General features: G+C 33.0%; 1 protein-coding gene across 7 annotated transcripts in view; it reads right to left on the bottom strand.

Annotated features, from left to right (window-relative positions):
• The window catches only part of ZBTB20 (zinc finger and BTB domain containing 20), a 799,736-nt gene that overhangs the window by 602,899 nt on the left and 176,640 nt on the right, over positions 1 to 20,197 (bottom strand). For all 7 annotated transcript variants that reach the window (XM_047791839.1, XM_047791859.1, XM_047791849.1 and 4 more), the window contains one exon: positions 5,485 to 5,536. The gene's annotated coding sequence lies outside the window, so the exon portion shown is untranslated. The remainder of the gene's footprint in view (positions 1 to 5,484; positions 5,537 to 20,197) is intronic.

Genomic DNA, 20,197 nt, shown 5'->3' with positions numbered 1-20,197 from the left:
AGAAACCAAAAAGATTTACAACAGCTTCCAAAAGTACATAGCTATAAGATAAAATAAAATAGACAAAAAATTAGAGTGATGGAAACTAGAGTGGGTAGTCTAGATGTTTCTATAATGTAAAGACAATTAGCTCATAGGAAAGGAAGGAAATTTGCTTTCTTAATTTCATCAGTTTAAATTAATCTTATTATGCCTACTGTTATAATGCTCTTATTACAACAAAACTTTAAGAGAATATTTACTAGATCCTCATTGAAGTTCCCGGGCTAGGGGTCAAATCGGAGCTTCAGCTGCCAGCCTACACCACGGCCACCGCAGCATGGGATCCAAGCCATGTCTGGGACCTACACCACAGCTCACAGCAATGCCGTACCTACAACCAACTGAATGAGGCCATGGATTGAATCCATATCCTCATGGATACTAGCCAGATTCATTTCCACTGGGCCACAACAGGAACTCCCAGGATTCTAGTTCTTTTAATTCAAGTCAGGCATGTTTGGGCTACAACTTAGTAAATCCATTTGTCCAAGCAAAGAATAGAATATGGCAAGAGCAAATTTCAAAGCACTGACCATTGTGTATTTTCTTCTCAATCCTTTAGAAGATCCAGGATATATGTTATATAACTAGCTTTCTACTCTGGGTGATTCATCCCAAAACGGTGATCTCAAATTTGGGAAGGCAGATACTCTAACCTTTATACATACACTACCACCACTCTGTACTAAAGATATAGATGTCCTTGTTGATTGTCTAGACTTTTTTTAAGTAACAGAGAAAATAGTAATAATAAACTTTAAATTTATGTGTATCATTCTATAGTTGTCACATCAGTAAGTACAAATAGTTGAAGAAATATATTTTTGAAACTATTCAAAATTATTATCTGGTTCAACAATGACGTTTCTCGTGTCCTTGATAAAAGAATGTATTTCTGCCATACATCCCCATTTTTTTACTTTCATCTTTCTCTTTAATGCAAAGAAAATGTCAACCAATATTCATGTTGGAATTGCCTTTATCTATCAGTTGCAACAATAAGATTCTCTACAGATAAAATAATTTTTAAAAAGTCAATTAAAATATTCTATGAGAATCAAAAGGCTTTGTGGAATTTACAATAAAGAGTATGTTTATATTAAAAAAAAGAATATTTACTAGATCCTCATTTGGCCAAGCAATATAGCAAACACTACATAACAAGGTTTCTCATATCATGAGCCATAGAGTATTGGAAGAGACAGATATACAATTATAATAAAGTGTAATAGTTGAGTTATAATAGTAAAAACATAGATTTGTCTGAGAGAACAAAGAAGAATTCTTTTCTGAACCAGAAAAAAAAAGTGCTTACATGGTAACTTACTTTGATGCCACTATATTCTGTTCCAAGAGATTTTTCTGATACATGTAAACACTGTTGGCTTTTGATGCAGAGGGAAACACATGCACTCAAATGTTACTCGTACAAATGAGATCTGAACATATAAATTACGGTATCATAAGAACACATTAGAAAAACATTCTTTTTCTTATAAGTATAAGCCTAATTCTGATTCCACTTAGCCTGGTAATGTTTCTGTCATTCCGTTGGACCAGCCCACACATACTGGGCTCTTGATAGGTCCTGGGCTCGACCATCTGGCCCTTTATTTACTTAATTCTTTTTTAACACCAACAAGTGTATTAGTAACACTTCCTTGATCACTGATAAATATAGAGCCACCACACAACTTAGATTTTCCCTAATTCTGAAAGTCACTAATTAGTTGTGGGTAGGGGTCGGTGAGTATTACAAAGATATATTGAGCAGTACTACAACAAGTAATCTAATTCCTGAGAAAAAAAAATGTTAATCTGCTTCCCACTTCATTAGAGGAATGAAAAACATCTTGTCATCACAAAAGGATACAAAAAAGCAACCTGGATATTTGGAGGAATGGTAGATAAGGAGGAAGAATGGATGTAGCATTTAGTCAAGAAATATAAATTCCCTACATATCTTGGACAATGTTCAAGGCTTTTCTTGGTATCTTTAGATTGCTCTATTTATCAGTGTGTTTCATGAGCATAGTTTAATCAATTATAAACAGAAACTTCCAAAGGAAACATATAGCAAATGAATCCATTTAAAAGAACTGAACATTCTACCAGTACTTAGTTATGCATTAAGCAACTTTGGAAGCTGCATTAATATTTTCAAACAAGTAAGCCCTCAATTACTTGCAGTTGCAGAATGAAATAACTATAGGCTTAAAGAAGAGAATGCAGTTTCCAAAGGTGCTAAAAAGTCATTTAGAGAGAAGACATAGTCTAATTATAGGTACCAAAACAGGAAATGTATATATTTTAAGCCCTTTAAAAAATAAATTTATATTTATTTTTTTTTCTGTTGGATAAGAGATAGTCTAACACTAATTTTCTGTAAGGTTAAGATTCTTCAAAGATTATCAGCCAATTATTGTCAGTGTTAATTCAAGCATCAAGTTTAAAATCTCATAACTCCCTGAAACTAAAGAGCCTAACTGTGTAAGGTTGAATCAGTTGTCCTCATTTCTAGGATCAAAGAACAAAACACTAAGCAAAGGCCTTTGAGAGACTATTTTGGGCTTCAGTCTATCTCCTTTGTTCATAGACATTTTGAGGAAATTATGACGATCTCTTACAATACTTACCCCAAATAACTATAATCTCAACCAAAAACTTACAGAACTGTGGATTGTGAGGTAGGTGTTAGTATTTCCAAATCTTATAACTAATGAATAAAATGTAATTGGCTCATATGAAGAAGTAAATTGATGAGAGGCTGAAGAACAGGATAAACAAAGGAAAAAAGAATACATTGTTTATTACGTAATTTAAGAACTGTCAAAAAAGTGGGGCATGTCTTATTTACTGTCATATGAAAAAAGAAGAATGAATGCTTTTGCATACAAATAAATGCAGGTATGGAAACATAATAGAAGCTTCCTGTTACAATGGAACTTAAACTCCTCTGGGAAGTGATCAGCTAAGAAGGAACAGAGACAGTTACAATGCAGTGATTAACTAGCTGACAAGTCTATTATTCATGGCAGGTATGTAAGCAGTCAGGGCAGCGATGTTGGTGGCCTCTCCTCATCAGGCAGCTTTGCCAGTACAGACTGGATGTCTGGAACTAGACAAGACACAAAAGCAATAAAACCTAGAGCCCGCTAAGGGAAGATTTGGCACAATCCATCTCCAATTTTAAATACTACTAGAAATCTCCAATGAAAAATGTTTACCCTTGGGATTGGGGTATTTTGTATTTACAGGACCAACACTCCCCCCTATTTACCTTACTATGGTTAGCAACAGGCCTAAAACACATACCCAGAAGTTCCCAGTATATTACAGAAAAAAGCGATTTTAACATTAGTTGGCAAAAATTTATGTTGATAGGTATGACCATCATGTTGTTACGTGAACAGATGGTCAAAGTGAGACCATTTCACCAACAGGACATTATGTGGGTCTTTTTATCTTTGAACAACCAAATTAAACAAAAGCACAACACAGAAGAGGTCATTGTGCCTTCCCTCATTTGGTTGGCAGTTTTATCTTAGAAATATGAAAATAAAAGACCAACACAGACTATAAACCTCTATAGTACCCATTTCTACATAACATTTAATGGAATATTTAAGTATTCATATTCAAAAATTATCCTAATATTTGTGAAGATGGACAAATACATGGGATTTTTTTTAATTTTTCAACTCCATGTTCTCCAATAAAAGGAGAAAAATAAAATAGTCATATCTCTTATTCTTCAGTTTTTTATATAACCATTTATAGGAAGAAAGCAAGTTACAACTCTTTATTGGCATTCTGGAGAAATATGTTTTAAAAAAGAAAATCTCTATATTAAAATATATTTTCCTTTGGAAGGCTGTTCTTTCTCTGTGTATAAATCACATTATTGAATAATTTTTAAATATAACAACTTCAATATTCATAACCAAATGATTAATAGTCTAGCAGATATCCAATCACCAATTACTACATTTTACACTATGAGATCTCTTGAAACACACACACATTACTATTTCAATTCTTACTATGATAGCTTCATCAGTATAACCAACCCCAAATATAGTTTACCTTGATTTTGTGAAATAAAAATAATGAGGCAAAAGAGAGAAACTAAGAATGTATATATGAGCTAGCACTCAAAATAACAGCTGAAAATTATATTGCTAAAATGCACCTCTACATGTGGCTGTGAGGACTTAAGTGCAAGGAGAATTCTGGTTACCTACATTCAAGAAGAGCTGATGAAGTATGAGGTTTAAGAGTACATCTTTAGTACTTCTGTACCTTAAAATATTGCCGAGTATTAATTTTTCATCAAGTTGTCATTTTCTCTGACATTTGGTTTTATTAATCAAGGCATTTATCATTAATTTGTAGAAAATATCATAATTAAGCCAAATAAAATAAAATCCTTAAAAGGTTAAAATTAGAAAGCAGGTGAAGTAGAACTTTGACATTACCCTGTTGACATACAGGAGCTTTTTGAAAATATAAGGAATGAAGTTTTTGCAGTGAGTTTGGTGCCTCAATCTTGGGGCTGGCTGGTTTTTAAAAATGTTATAAAGATTTGATTTAAAGCTCTTTGACAGTTTTGACATTCAGGTGAAAGTACTGCTGCTGCACTTGGAGCAATTTGCATATCCCACTGCTAAACCGAATGTTTGAGGTGTGCACTGGTGTAAAGAAATTAAAAACAAGCTATCACACATGCTTAAGTGTATATATTCACAAAACTGATGGTTGGATCACACCACCCCATCCCCCTCCAATGTTATCTGTGATTTTCTCTTCTATAATAAATTACCCTACCATGTTATTCTCGCTGGAAGATCTAACCATGCATGTAAGAAGCAAAGTAATTACAGCCCCCTCTTGTCTCAGAAACCTTCTTCAATCCCTACGAGCAAAGCAACCATACAAGTCTATTGTAAATTTCTTGTCTGAGATTCTGGATTTCTAACTATGAGTAGCCACAAAATCTCATCTGCACAGTTTTGCTGTCCCTCCCAACCCCAAATGCTTTTTTTATTTGGTATAGTTAGTGTAAAGATCTTCATGAAGAGGAAAAGGTACTGACTTTTTGGCTTTGAGCCAAGGTGTTTATTTAAGAAATGGGTAAGGAATAAAATAAAAAGAGTTCTAAATTGATTTAAAAAAAACAGGGGATGGGCCATAATACATTTCCAAATAGAAGGACGAAGGGGTACAGCAACACCCACTTAGCTTGACATATCCGGAGATAAAAAAAAGGGTTCTTTTTTTTAACTTATAATTTCTGATTATTATTTAGGTAGGCATAGAATAATGTAGTTAATGTGCTAAAGGGAAAAAAAAAGGCATAAGCCAGTAAACCTGAGGTCTTTAACATTATGAAACTTTTCCAGAAGATAAAAACCCATTGAAGAAAATATCATTGGATGTTACCTTTAGCCTTCAGTGTCTCAAAGGGCAATCCTTAACACTTCTTTTTGTGTGACTGTAAAAGAGAAATACTTAAAATTAGGAATCTGCCAAGGAAATAATTTATATTTCCATAATATGACTAGTCATGAGGAATAGGTAGCCTGAGTTTGTGTATGCCAACTAACAGCCATAATTTTTAAAATAAAGGCTAACACATTGATTTGTCTATGTAAAGAACAAGTACTCAGTAAATTATCACAAAAATTTACAATCTAAACCACTGTGTGTACAGGGCTTACATGGACAACAGAGTATTTATTGTAGTATTATTATAAGCTTTCTTAATTTAAAGACATAAATTTTTTACATTTGTATATTTTTTTAATTTAAAAAACTACTCTCAAATAGTCTTTAGCCGATTTAATTGTTTATTCTTAATTACCAGAGATTTTATAAAGATCTACTATGTATAATACTTTGGTGAGTTAGGAAGTAGACAATGATAAAATACAGGCCCTGTCCCCCAAATATGAGTGAAGATGGAGAGATTTTCATAAAAAAGATAATCCAAAGAGAATAAAAAGTAAATGGGTGCAAATAAACAGAGAGAAGAGTAGGTAACCTGTTCAGTAGAGCTTCAACTGGTCTTCAGTGCCTAGTGCACTAATATTAGAACACAGCTTTATTTTTCCTGTCTTAGCAAACAAGGTTAATAAGAGGGTCCTGATCAGATTTGGAGGCAGGGATTTCAAACAAATGGATAAGTAACTTTCAAATTATTTTTCATCCAAATGCATTTGATAGTATAGAATCAAAACTAGGACTGGGAACAGTAAATCAGGCAGGATGCTGAAGTGCCTTAAAAGCCAAATTGGTGAGTTAAAATATAAAAAAGATTGAACTAGAAACAATTCTATTAAAAATTAAGTTTCATATTGTATGTTTTTGGAAAGTAATCTAAATTTGCTATGAAATCTCATTGAGGACCTTGATGTCATATTTATTAATAATCTCCAAAGAGATTCAGCCATTTAAATTCTCAAAAGCAGTTTTTCTAACAGAAATGTGTACATAAACATAAGCCAGTCCTGTAAACCAGTACATTTATGGTAAAAGTTCTATTAAAATTAAGAAAGTCTAGGATTTTGATTAATTGGATTTTAAGATGCAGAAACAAAAGGAAAACAAAGGATCAAACAACAAACTATACTAGCAACCTGAGGTTATGCTATAATAGATAAATGGGATCCAGAAAAGGAAGGTAATAGTTCTGCTATAGTCAGGGTACCTGGGTAATACCACACTTATTCTGCAACACCAAACTTTGGAAGAAGCCCTGAAAATTAGAATCTGCTAGAAGTTGGGAGTTCCTGGTCATGGCTTAGCGGTTAATGAACCTGACTAGCATCCATGAGGATGCAGGTTCGATTCAGGCCTTGTTCAGTGGGTTAAGGATCCCGTGTTGCTGTGAGCTGTGGTGTAGGTCACAGACACGGCTCAGATCCTATGTTGCTGTGGCTCTGGTGTAGGCCAGCGACTACAGCTCCGATTTGACCCCTAGCCTGGGAACCTCCATATGCTGTGGCCCTAGAAAAACAAACACAAAAGAATCTGTCAGAAGTGAGATAATAACCATTAATCATGGAATAGAAGATAACTAGGAAGAGAAAAAATATGTTCAGATTATGGGAATGACGTGGGGAAGGACACTTCGGAAGAAATTTATTTGGCCATATATAATATGTTCTAAAAGTAATTTTTATTTATTTACTGTTTGCTTTCCCTACTAGAATGGAAGTGCCATGAGATCAGGTTTTGTCTCTTTCATTGTAGCCCCCATTTCCATGAATACTGTCTGCCACATAGTAGGAAATCAGTGAATATTTATTGAATGAAAGAGTCAACACCTTGACCAAACTATGAAACAAGCACTAATTCTCTATCTATTTATACATGAAACAACTTAAGCTTAAAGAAATTAAATGTTATGTATTAAACTTTGACCTCTTGCAACTGCAAACTTCTACAACCATTTTTAATACTGTTTCACTCAATATTCATTCTAGAAGGAGGGATAAACAGTAAGCAAACAAACTGTTAAACTAATAATGTACTATAATTAACACTATGAGGACAAACAAAAGAAGGTAATATAGCATGGAGAGTTACATGGACTGATATTTTTAGATAGGTCTGGACAGGGAAGCTTCTCAGGGAAGGTGATAGGAGTTCCCTGTGTGGCGCAGTGGTTAACGAATCTGACTAGAAACCATGAGGTTTCGGGCTCCATCCCTGGCCTTGCTCAGTGGGTTAAGGATCTGGCATTGCTGTGAGCTGTGGTGTAGGTTGCAGACAAGGCTCGGATCCCGTGTTGCTATGGCTCTGGCGTAGGCTGGTGGCTACAGCTCCTATTAGATCCCTAGCTTGGGAATCTCCATATGCTGTGGGAGCGGACCTAGAAAAGACAAAAAGACAAAAAAAAAAAAGAAAAAAAGAAAAGGTGATAATAACAAAATCCTTGAAGTAAAGGAAAGAGTGAAAAAATATCTGGGGCAAGATGGGCTATTATAAGGCTTGAAGGAGATACATACTACCTTTCTTAGTACTATGGCGTGCACATAGCAAACAGTACTCTCAATAACTATTATTTTATTATGTTGCTGTTCTTTTTAGAAATGGTGAATTCCCTCACTAGATCATAAATTTGTTAAAGAGATCCATTTTTCTTTCCCTACAGCTTCTGAAATAGTACCTAGCAAGAATTCAATAAACATTTAAAGAATTGAAAATAGGAAGACAATTATCAGTTCATTAACTAGAAAAAAAATAAGGAGACCATATGAATATGAAAAGTTACCATATTTCATATGCTTATGTCAATTTAATTCTGTTAAATCAATTATACTTAATAATCATTTATGAATTACAAAGAAAGAAAAAGGGGAAAATATATAAAATGGCTAGAACCAATAAGTCATAGATTTAAAATAAAAATCAGAAAAAAAATTAAGTTATTAATACTAGGTCATTGCCTTGACCATTTATATGCTCTGTTTGCCTCCATCAGATTAAGACATGTTTCCAGTGCAAGTAGTCTATTATACAGGTATCTGATTCATTCATGTGTTCCTAATTTAAGCACAGGTTCTGGTATACTGTAAACATTCAATAAATCTTTGTTGAACTGAAATGAACTAAAATTATTTTTATTAGTTCTGATGATTTAAAGCTAGTTAAATTTTTAAAAAAATAATAAAATAAAATAGGAGACTACAACCAAAACATTAACAAATGTTAGGTTTTGGCTCTGCAGCAAAGGAGTAGAGAACAATGTTAGTTTTCACCAAAGATTGAAATATAAGTGACACTGTGATAATTGTCATTGAAAGAGACAATCTGTAGAGCAGACTATAGGGACTCCAGAATGGGGTAAATATTACAGGCAGCATTTCCATAGTGTTGAGATAGTTGACTAATTAAAAGACAAAAATAAATTTTTGTTCCCTATGTATTGCCATGCACCAAAATAAAAATCAGATTGATATATATGAATAAGTAAAATAGTCAAAGAGCTTTAAAAAAACATATATATATATATATGGATATATATATAATTTTCTTAACTCTAAGGTAAGAAGGCCTTTTGAAATACATGAGTAATAGTATAAACACAAGCACAAAGACTTGTGAATTTTATTACCCGAAATTAAAAATTTTTATAAGTCCAAAATATCTTGAATAAAATTAAGAGGCCGAGAACAAATAAAAATAAACATTTGTAATGTGTATGTTATACATAAGGTCAATAGTCTTGGAAAGAAAGAAAGAAAACAACTATCTTTTTTTTTCAAATGAACAGGCAATTCACAATAGAAGAAATACAAATTAAGATACATATGAAAAATATTAATCTGTAAATGCAACAAAAGAAATACAAATTAAAATAACCTAAATATTTCATAATAATGAAGTGGTTAAATAAATTATATATGATATAATGATAAGCCTCTATTAAATATGGCAAGTAAAATTTACAATATACCATTAAGCTTAAAAAGGAGGTTGCAAAATGGTAATAATACAAGATAGCAATTTTTAATAATTAGTATATACATAATGTATACAGACTATGCAAATGCTTGGTCATATGCACACATATTATAGATCTATATGTTTGTGGGTTTGCATATGTATTAGAAAAAACAAGTATGATTAAAAAAGCATGCAAGCACCTATGTACTAAATGAATCCTAGTATTTATCTCAGATATTAAGATATGGTAGCTATTTTTCTTCTGCAATTTCCTTCTAAATATTCTATAATAAATACAAATTACTTTTCATAAACATAAAAAGCACTAAAACAAATGCCTAGTCCATCTTGCAGAAGAAAATTAAATAATACACTGTTAGATTTTTCTGAATCTTAAAACCATTTGAAAATTTCTCTCTGTTTTATTTTTGGTGAAGGCCATCTTTGCTAGCTGCATAGATTTAAAAAAAAAGAAATAAGGAAAGAAAGAAGAGGAAGTGAGGGAGGGAAGAAAGAGAACAAAAAAGCAAAAAAAGAAAGTGAAAGGAAAGAAAAACAGATTCATTAAAGACGAAAACAAAACACCAAGCACCCATAATGGTATCTACTAGAGTCCTAGAAGTCAAATTTTAAATGTTCACATCTTTGATCAAATTTTCAAAGGAAGGCATAACCTAGAATGTAGAAAATTTAAGAAGTTTGGAGTTATATTTATACAATAAGCATACAATTATAAAGAAAACAAATAAAACATGTTATCAATTTTAGTGAAAGGACCACTACAAAGAGACAAATAAAATTCGCCATGAGGACAAATGAAGCATCAGTTCTAGAGGAAGGAGAAGTATAATTTCAAATAAGCAAAAATTCAAAGTAAAAAATAAAAAAAAAATAAAAATAAAAATAAAAAAAATTCAAAGTAAGCAAATGACATGTTAGGACAAAATGAATAGAAACTGAATAAAGTTTTCCTCTATCAATAATTACAGAAAATAAGTCTTCATCATTAAATAAAAATTTAAATACAAACTTTGGTTGCTCTCAGAAATGCCAGTGAAAACTAATTTATAATCCTTAAAGAACATCTGAAAGGAAGAATCTGTACATGGTTAAGAGGACAAGGTATATTCTAAGACTAGAAAAGGCTAATGTAGTTCTAGTCCATCCACAATGGTGCTTCCTTAAGGTGGATGTATTCATTCTGGCTTTGAGTATTACCAGAGTTTTTAAATCACCAGAGAAAATCAGGTGCTAAATGGTAGCCTTCTCCAAGAAGCCATAAAGTGTCCTGGTTAAACCCCATACTAGAGCCATCTAAAATAAAATCACATTCCATTAAAATAAAGTTCTAGGGTAACAACAAAAAACTATTCACTTGCCTCAGTTATACTTGCTGTTAGGTAGTTTGGTTTCCCTTCCAAACAGAAGGGAAGAGTTCAGAAAGATTACCTACTAAAACTGCTTTTAACCCTAAAATCCAATCAATTTCTTTTCTTTCCTCACTTGTCTCTTTAAAAGTAACCTAAGCACTTTCTTTCATTATGTGCAGCTCTCCTCTATTTTTATTTCCCAATAGCAGAATGCCTTAAATAAATTCTTAAAAACCAACACACCAACAAATAAATAAATTAAAACTCCATGACTATAAAAAGTACACAGTCTAACCTGCTTAATTATTAACAGGTAAACAGAATGCATTTCTGAATTATTTACTTAATCTCCTTCAATTAAAAACTTTAAAGTTTTTGAGCTTGGAATGTGTACCCTTTCTAAGGATCCATAAAACAATTATTTTAAAATATTCTATTAAGCCATTTTATTAAAAACACCATGTAAATGTGAATTTAAACATCTGCATAAGTTCATAAGAAATATAATACAGTTTTAAGATTTCAGAGGTCAGTAAAATTCCCTTTCTTCCACCTTCTCCATGTACTCTTTCAGGTAATTTATTCCACAATATATTTGGACAAAATGAGTAGAAATATTCTGTATTAAATCATATTAATGAGATTGACATAATAATGGTTTTGGAGCAAGCATTTATATAATGCTCTTACTTCTAAGCATATCACAAGAAACATAAAATTATGAAACTATGACAAATGTTAATGATTCTAAAACTAGAACAAGAAGAAAGAATGAGTAGTAGACAAAAAAATCACTATTTTATCTGGACAAAATACCAGCTCAGCTAAGAATGATTGCTGCTTGACACAAGTAAACATCGATTATCTGGAATGCTGGTTAATTAAATATTCTGGCTAGCTAAGGGTTCACTGGGGAGAATAAAATTTTTATTTTGATCCTTTTAACGAAAAACCTAAGGTATACTATTAGACTTTTCTGCCTCAGTAAATAAGATATTATACTTTCATCTTCATTGAAGACAAAAAATTTGTACTTCCTCGGATGGCATCTTTTGTGGGATCATAAGATCCTCTGAGATGATAAAAATCAAGAATCTCTTACTCTAGAAAAGTATACATGTTCACAAAATTTAGAATTTAAATTTCCAGGAATCCAAGAACCCAGGTAAAGACCACTTGTCTTCTAATTTTATAGAATTCTAAATATGTAGTCATAGGCTATTATTGTCTACCCAGTGACACCACGACATAAGGATGTTTAAAGTTGCTTTTTGAGGACACTCCTAATAATGAATTATTATATTATTATTTGTCTCTTTGCTTCAAAAAGAAGAGTGTAAAAACAATTCAGATTAATTTTATCTTGGTTAAAGGTTAAATAGTGTCTCCTTTTAGGATAAGTGCACTACCAGTGCTTTGAGCTTTAAAAAAAAAAAAATAGTGCTGTTTTCAAATCATTCCACATTCTAGAAGGGGCAATGATTTGTTTATAATTTTGTAACTCTTAGAGAAGGCAACATCAGAGAGAAAGCTGCCTAGTTTTCACCTTTACTTCTAAAAATTATCAGATAACAGCAAAAAACATAAGCATTCCCTATATTCAGCTTTTGTTCTAAGTACTTAAATGCATATTTACTTTTGTAAAATAAACAACTGTAGGAGGTAGCTACCTAGATAGGGGCTATTATTATTCCTATATTACTGATGTATAAACTGAGGCACAAAGAGATTAAATAATTTGCCAAGAAAGATCACCTCTCTACAGAGTGGCAAACCAGGATTCATACCCATCCTGCAGTGTCTGTACTCCTACAAACCATACCACATTTTCAGTTTCAATCCTTCATGAGTTGATGGGTTTTCTTGTTTGGTTTTACATTTAACACAGTCCATCTCTTTACTACCAAGCAAGAAACGGTCACAGTGTTTTGCCAAGACATATCCATTTGGGGAGTTGTTATTAAGTTGCTGACAAAACTGGCACACTTTTGTGGCAGTTATATGCCATTGTCAAATTTCCCAGAGTCAAATACTAAGAAGAAAAATATGACACCATTATCTCAGTAAATGCGGAACCCTACAATAAAAGCTGACCCTTCATTTCGATTTTGGAAATAGTTCTGATGAGATACAAAATTGAATGATTACACATTCTAAGGCCAACCACGGTAACAAGTTAAAATGGCCACATTATCATAATAACAGTTCCCAAAGGTAAAACTGTCTATATTCTTAATTTGTCTATCAAGAGGAACAAATCAGATTATATGATTTTACATTCTAGTCTGAAACAGTTTCTATGAAATGGAAATATTAAAGTAAAATGTATATTTAGTGAGGGCAGGCAAGTAGCTTCAGTGGCCAAACTTGTCACAACATGAAATTCTTCTTGGCTTATCTTTCTCACTGACAATTGAGTGTTTCCAGAGATAGCAATGGATTTATCTCTCAGGAGTTGCTTTTAATGTACCAACCTTTAAATTTTGAGTAGTCCCATGAAGAGTAAAGTCAGAAAGAAAGAAGGAAAGAAGGACAGAAGGAAGGAAATAAAGACAGAAAGGAAGAAAGAGAGAAAGGAAGATGAAAGAAAGAAAGAAAGAAAGAAAGAAAGAAAGAAAGAAAGAAAGAAAGAAAGAAAGAAAGAAAGAAAGAAAGAAAGAAAGAAAGAAAGAAAGGAAGGAAGAAAGAAAAAGAAAGGAAGGAAGGAAGGAAGAAAGAAAGAAGGGAGGGAAGGAGGGTGGAAAGAAGGAAGGAAGGGGGAGGGAGGGAAGGAAGGAAGGAAGGAAGAGGGAAAGGAGTGAGGGAGAAAGGAAAGAAATCAATCCCATTATTAAAGTTTGTACAAGAAAGTTTTCAACTATAAAGTTATCACATTTCATTTTTATTGAATTACACCCTACATGTAAACACAATCAAGCAGATACCAGTGAGAAGCAAATATAAAAGGGCAAAATAAGGTAGAATGTTCAGAGTCATGAAAAATGGTTAAGATCAGATATATAGGAAAGAAGGTACAGAATAAGGCAAACACAAATACAGATGCAAGACTATATAACAAGAAAGAACCTTGGTAACTGAGACAGCTTTTCTTTACTAGACCCAGGGGCTTTTAAGAAGAAATTGCAATGTAGCCAAACCATTTTCTAAGAATGAGAGCCTGGTTAAAATAGAAAGTATGCCTGGAATAAAACATCATCCTTGGCTCTTTCTGCCTTTAAATCATCTTATATACAATGATAATAAAACAAATATTTAGAAATCATCTAGTTTTTATCTCATTTCCTATAATGATTCCCAATCGCTTAAAATATCAAATCCTTTGTGCTTGGTTTTCAAGTCTTCCATAATCTGGTTCCATTATACATCCTTTCTTCCAAATAATGAAGAAACCGTACCCTCTGATCCAATCAGATAAAATTTTAAACCAATATACAGTGATTCAGCAAATGTTTATTTGGGCCTAAAATGTGTCTAAGAGTGTTCATGTAACTGAAATCTACACGATCTTGGAGCCAAAGAACCAAATGCCTTCAATTTCTCCAAAACTCTATCTCAATTCTTTCTCCCTTCTATTTCTTCTCTTACTCCTATGCAGACACCTATTTATGACCCTCTCTTGTATTCAACAAAGAGTAATTCACATATAATTAATTCAATCACTTCCATTTTTGTTCAAAACCCTACAGTTCTGTTTAGAAAATATGTTGATTCTTTAGATACCTAACAAAACATACAGAGGATTACCTTGTTTCTATTAACACTCTCCCACAGACACAAAACATAGTAGATCCTAAATTAACACAACACACATAAACACACAAACTGTTTTACTTGATCCAGACACTGTTTTCTCTCTCTTTTTTTTTTTTAAGAATCCTCAAGTTTATTTTAAAATTCTCTCCCTTCAACCACCACAGCACATTTTTTTACACTATTATATAGCACATAGTTCTTTGTCTCTTCTGTATGGTATGAGGTGACAAAATACTAGATACTATCTTTTGTAACTGTGTTCACATCACCATGATGGCACAACACATGGTGGAGCTCCATCAGTGTCTTAGTTGAGGGCTGGGTGCATGAATGTAAGAATCTCTTGTAAAACAACCATGGTAGATCAGTGTCCCATGTTTGCCTAACAGTTAAAGTGGCAGGGAATTTGTCCTTGACAAGCATCACTTAATTCTGGTCTTCTTTCTATTCCTTTTTCAGGTCTCAGCTGTTTGGGGCTTTTGAAGTTGTTCTTCTAAAGGCTCTTCCCCAGGTCATTTCATGGTGGCTTCTCCTCATCGTTCAGTCTCAGCTCAAATGGCACCTCATTACTCTTTATCCCACTACCCACCCTTTTTGACCCAAGTCACTCTTTTATTCCACTATCCAATTTTCTTTTTTTCCATAGGTTATCCCTATCTGAAATCATTTTTTAAAATAAACTTATTCATTGTCCATCTCCCCACAATAGGGACCCTATTGGCTTTGCTACAGGCTATTCACTGCCAAATCACTTGCTCTTGCCCATTATGCCTGGCACATAGTAAGCACTCAAATATCTGAAGAATGAATAAACAAATACAAAAAAGGGAATTGTGAAGTTAATATTCAAGCCATAAGTATTTATCAAGCACCTACCATGTACAAGGTGAATTTTGTTTTTAGTTGAATTCCAGCCTAAGGAATGCTCTGCTCCCAATATAAGTACATTGGGAGAAATGTCCAAAATAAATTTAATTACATTTTTGAAAAAAATAGATTGAAAAATAGATCATTACAGAATGAGACCTAAAATGTCTTGGAAATTTAACAACATCGTCTCTCTTAGCCACAGTTCCCTTCACATTCCCCCAATAAACTTATCAATATATATCATCATCAACTTTTATCATATCAAGAACAGTTAAATGAAACTGAGGGCAGTGACACTGTCACATATTTTATTCTGGACCTTTATTGTTGTAACAGATAGGTCAGTGCCCATGAAACATGGAAGATTCAAGGTAAGACTAAACCCTAAGTGTAGTATCATGTACAAATTCACTCCCTCCTTTATATAATGTACAAATAGTCTACCTATGTCCAGACTTGACAACAATTCTAATGCTTCTAAGGTTAAAAAAATTCATTTAAACCAGGGTTCAGCAAACTTTCTGTAAAAGGCCAAATGATAAATTTATTTTAAGATTTGTAGACCATATGGTTTGTCTTAACTACTCAAGTCTGCCATGGTGACACAAATGAAGCCAAAGGTAATACCCTAAACAAGGATGCTTGTATTTCAATAAAGCTTTATTTATAAAAATAGAGAGTGGTAGCATCAGGAAAATGTAAATCAAAACTACACTGACATTCCCCAGTGTTACCCTGTCAGCACCAGTGTCTACATGGTAGGGGAAGCTTCTAGGAACGGCTACTCACCAATATCTATGACCCCAGGGTGAGCTGCAATTGCTTTCTGCCTTTCTGGGAGACTCTCAAAGACCAGAAGGAACTAAGGCCCCCACCCAGGTGGAGGACGGTGACATCATGTTAAGAACTCTAGACTGGTTAGAACCAGAAGGTTGATGATTGAGACCTGGAACACCACTCTGTTACTTCACCACCAACTAACCAGAAGAAAGTCACAAACTCTGCTGTATCATCCCAAATGTTGTCTTTAAAAACGCTTCCCTGAAAACTAGCAGAGTTCAGGTCTTTTGAGCATGAGGTGCCTGTTCTCCTTACTTGGCCCTCACCATAACAAACAAGTAAACAAACAAACACAACAAAACCACAATGAAATATCATATCACAATTGTTAAAATGGCTGTTTTCAAAAAGGAAAGAAATAACAAGCCTTGGAGAAAAGGGACTTTTTGTGCACTGTTGCTAAAGAGGTAAATTAGTGTGGCCACTATGGAAACAGATGAAGGTTTCTCAGAAAATTAAAAATAGAGCTACCATATGATCCAGCAATTCCATTTCTGGTTATTTATCTAAAGGAAATGAAAATACTAAGAAAGATACTGGCACTCCCATGTTCATTGCAGCATTATTTACAATAGACAAGAGTTGGAAACAACATGAGTACTCATCTATGGATGAATGGAATTTTTAGAAACTGGTTTATATATAAAATTGAACATTATTCAGCTATTTTCAAAAAAGGAAATCTTGCCATTTGTGACAACAGGAATGGACCTTGAGGGCATTTTACTAAGTGAAACAAGTCAAAGGCAAGTATCATATGATCTCACTTAGATATCACTTATATCTAATGGGATATTATGGAATCTAAAAAAAAAAATGTATTCATAGATGTAGAAAAGAAATTGGTTGTTGCCAGAGGTGGGGAGTAGTGGTAGGGAAAATGGTAAAAGTCAAAGAGTACAAATTTCCAGGGTTTTTTTTCCATTTTTTATTTTATTTTTTATCTCCATTTATTTAAATTTTTTTATTGTACTTGATTTACAAACTCAGGGACACAGAGAACAGACTTGTGGTGGCCAAGGTGGGGGGGGGGAATGAGTGGGATAGACTGGGAGTTGGGGGTTGGTAGATGCAAACTTTTGCAGTTGGAGTGGATAAGCAATGAGATCCTGCTGCACAGTACAGTGAACTATATCTAATCGCATGTGATGGAACATGATGGAGGGTAATGTGAGAAAAAGAATGTATGTATATGTGTAACTGAGTCACTTTGCTGTACATCAGATATTGACAAACTTCCAGTTTTAAAATAAATAAGTCCTAGGGATGTAATGTACATCATATTGACTACATAGTTAATAGTACTGTATAGTATATTTGAAAGTTGCCAATAGTATATATCTTAAAAGTAATCATCACAAGAAAATCGATTATTATTATGTGGGGCGATGGGCATTAATTAAACTTATGATGATAATTTTGCAATATATACCTATATCGAAAAATTGTTATACCCTTGAAACTAATATAACATTTTATGTCAATTATATCTCAATAAAACAAAACAAAACAGAGGGTAAGACAGATCTGTTGACCCTTGATATAAATCCATCAATAAATCCTGTGGAATTTCTATTTAGGGCAAACACAGCAACAAAATATGAATATAAGGGGCATTAGGAGGATTTATATTAGCAGTCACTATGTGACATGCATGTTGCTTTTACATGAATTGTATGAGCATCTGGGGGAGTCAGTGGAGATTATGAGGGACTCAGACTCCTCAGGTCGCCTTTGTCACAGCCAACTAATCCCAATTTGGGGATATTCTGGCACTACATTTTGACCTTAAGTAGATTCCTTATCTTTCCATTAATATTCAATCTATTAGATTATTTGTATCCTAATTTAAAAAAATATTTTTGAAAAGCTACAATTACTTAGTTGAAGTTAAAAATGCATACCTTTTATCCATGCTAATTCTGCAATTCTATTTTAAACAACTATTAATTTTGTCAGACATGACTTGTTTTTAATAAACTCATCTTGTTCATTGCTCATGATTCTTCTGTCTTCAAGATGCTTATGGATTTCTCTTCCAGTATTTTATTGAAGATATTGTCAAGCAATTTTAAGCTACTTTTTCATTACATTCATTATAAGAATTGTTTCTTCCTCAAAATCTTGTAGGTCTTATAAATTTCCAAATTAGAAACTATCTTCATATATTCAAAGTACTAAATACTCCTTTACCTGATTCTGGTTTATTATCACCTCAAAAAGTACTTTAAACTCAACTGATGCTTCTCAAAATTATCTTCTAACACCAAAATAGCTACATAATTAAATAAATCTTGGTAAAAATTCTAAATGATAGTATATTGATCCACAATGTCATGAGATGCATTACTTATTAATTATAACATTCTCACATTCTATTCTCTGTATTATAGTTGCTATAATAAATTCTACCACCAATCAGTTTTCATTACATTATCAGCCCTTCTATTTGTGATAACCAATAAATTGTACTCTACCTTTCTGACATACAATCCTGCTTTATCTGCTCTGGCTACATAAATCTCTAGAACCTAAGGTGTCAAAATATTTTTTAAGCTTCAAATAGGCTTTTGCACAAATTCTAAAGCTGTAATGTCTAAATTTAAAGTTTACCATTAAGTTACATCAGCATGTCATACAACTACAAATTTCAAAATAAAAAAATATAAGATTTTAGTATTATAAAGGCTGCTTCAACTGGATTCAGTATTCAATAAATGAAAACACTTGAGAATTCTAGTAAAAGTAAACCTTGAGATGGTTGAAATACCCATTCTAAATAATGGGAACATTTAGGTAATTGTCTATACAAAACAAGGATCAGGCTTTTTGAGGTCATAAAATGCTTGACCTTCCAAGGTAAGATGAATGTGGAAAGCTTACCAATAAATTACACAATAGAGTAAGATTGTTGAATCTATCTGAAAAATAACATTTTCAAAAGCTCCATAAAGTATCTGATTCATTAAAGAAATAATTGGATTCTTTCTCTTTTTTGATATGAAGGAGAATCACAAAATATTGCAATATTTGCAAAAGAGGATGAAGTGTTCACATATCACTTGTGAGACTTGAATACCTTTATTACCTATGACCCTGCTACATATAGAGAATATTGAAGAAAAGCAGTTCCAAAAGAACAAGGTTTGCTAATACTGGGTTGCTGTTAATATCACATGATAGAATAGGAGCTTTCACACATAATCAAGCTTACAGTCACTTACTCTGTACTCAGAGGGAGCAATTTTCCCCTGTAGACATGAGTATGGCACAAATCATAAAGTGCCAAAAATTGAGTATAAGGGCAAACCGCTCAACTTCACTCAGGTATCAGCAAAAAGCACCAGTTTAGCTACATGTGAAAAAGAAATCAGGTCCAAAGAGTTGAAGGGAAAAGCAGATTGGAATTAGAATAATTTATTTGCCCCGATACAGTTCATCTGCCTCACTGAAAAGAATTAAACCAACCTTGCCAAAGATTTGTCTTGTTTAGGTACAAGCTGTCTTATCAATGCAATCTCACCCACTCCCCATGTTCTCCCCATCTCCCCTCCTCTCCTAAACGATCCGTTTCTTCATAATATTCTAATAATATCTTTTTCCACCTAAACTCTTTAACCTCTCTTTCTCTCCCTCTCATTACAAACACACACACATACACACACACACACTCACGGCATGATGTTAACTGTCAACTTAAAAGATATTTTCTCTGAAAAAAATCATATATGATTACTGATATGACAGCACAGAAGTATGACAGCCACTGAAGAATTAGGAGAATATGATCCATGTCAAGTTCTAGACACATTAATAATCTTACTGTGTATCTTATATAAGGGCACTACCATACTATAAACAACCTTAAT

The sequence above is a fragment of the Phacochoerus africanus genome, chromosome 1 (genome assembly GCF_016906955.1).
Source record: "Phacochoerus africanus isolate WHEZ1 chromosome 1, ROS_Pafr_v1, whole genome shotgun sequence".
Lineage (NCBI taxonomy): Eukaryota > Metazoa > Chordata > Mammalia > Artiodactyla > Suidae > Phacochoerus > Phacochoerus africanus.
Note: the sequence above shows the minus strand (reverse complement) of the source record. Positions and strands in the feature narration are given on the sequence as shown.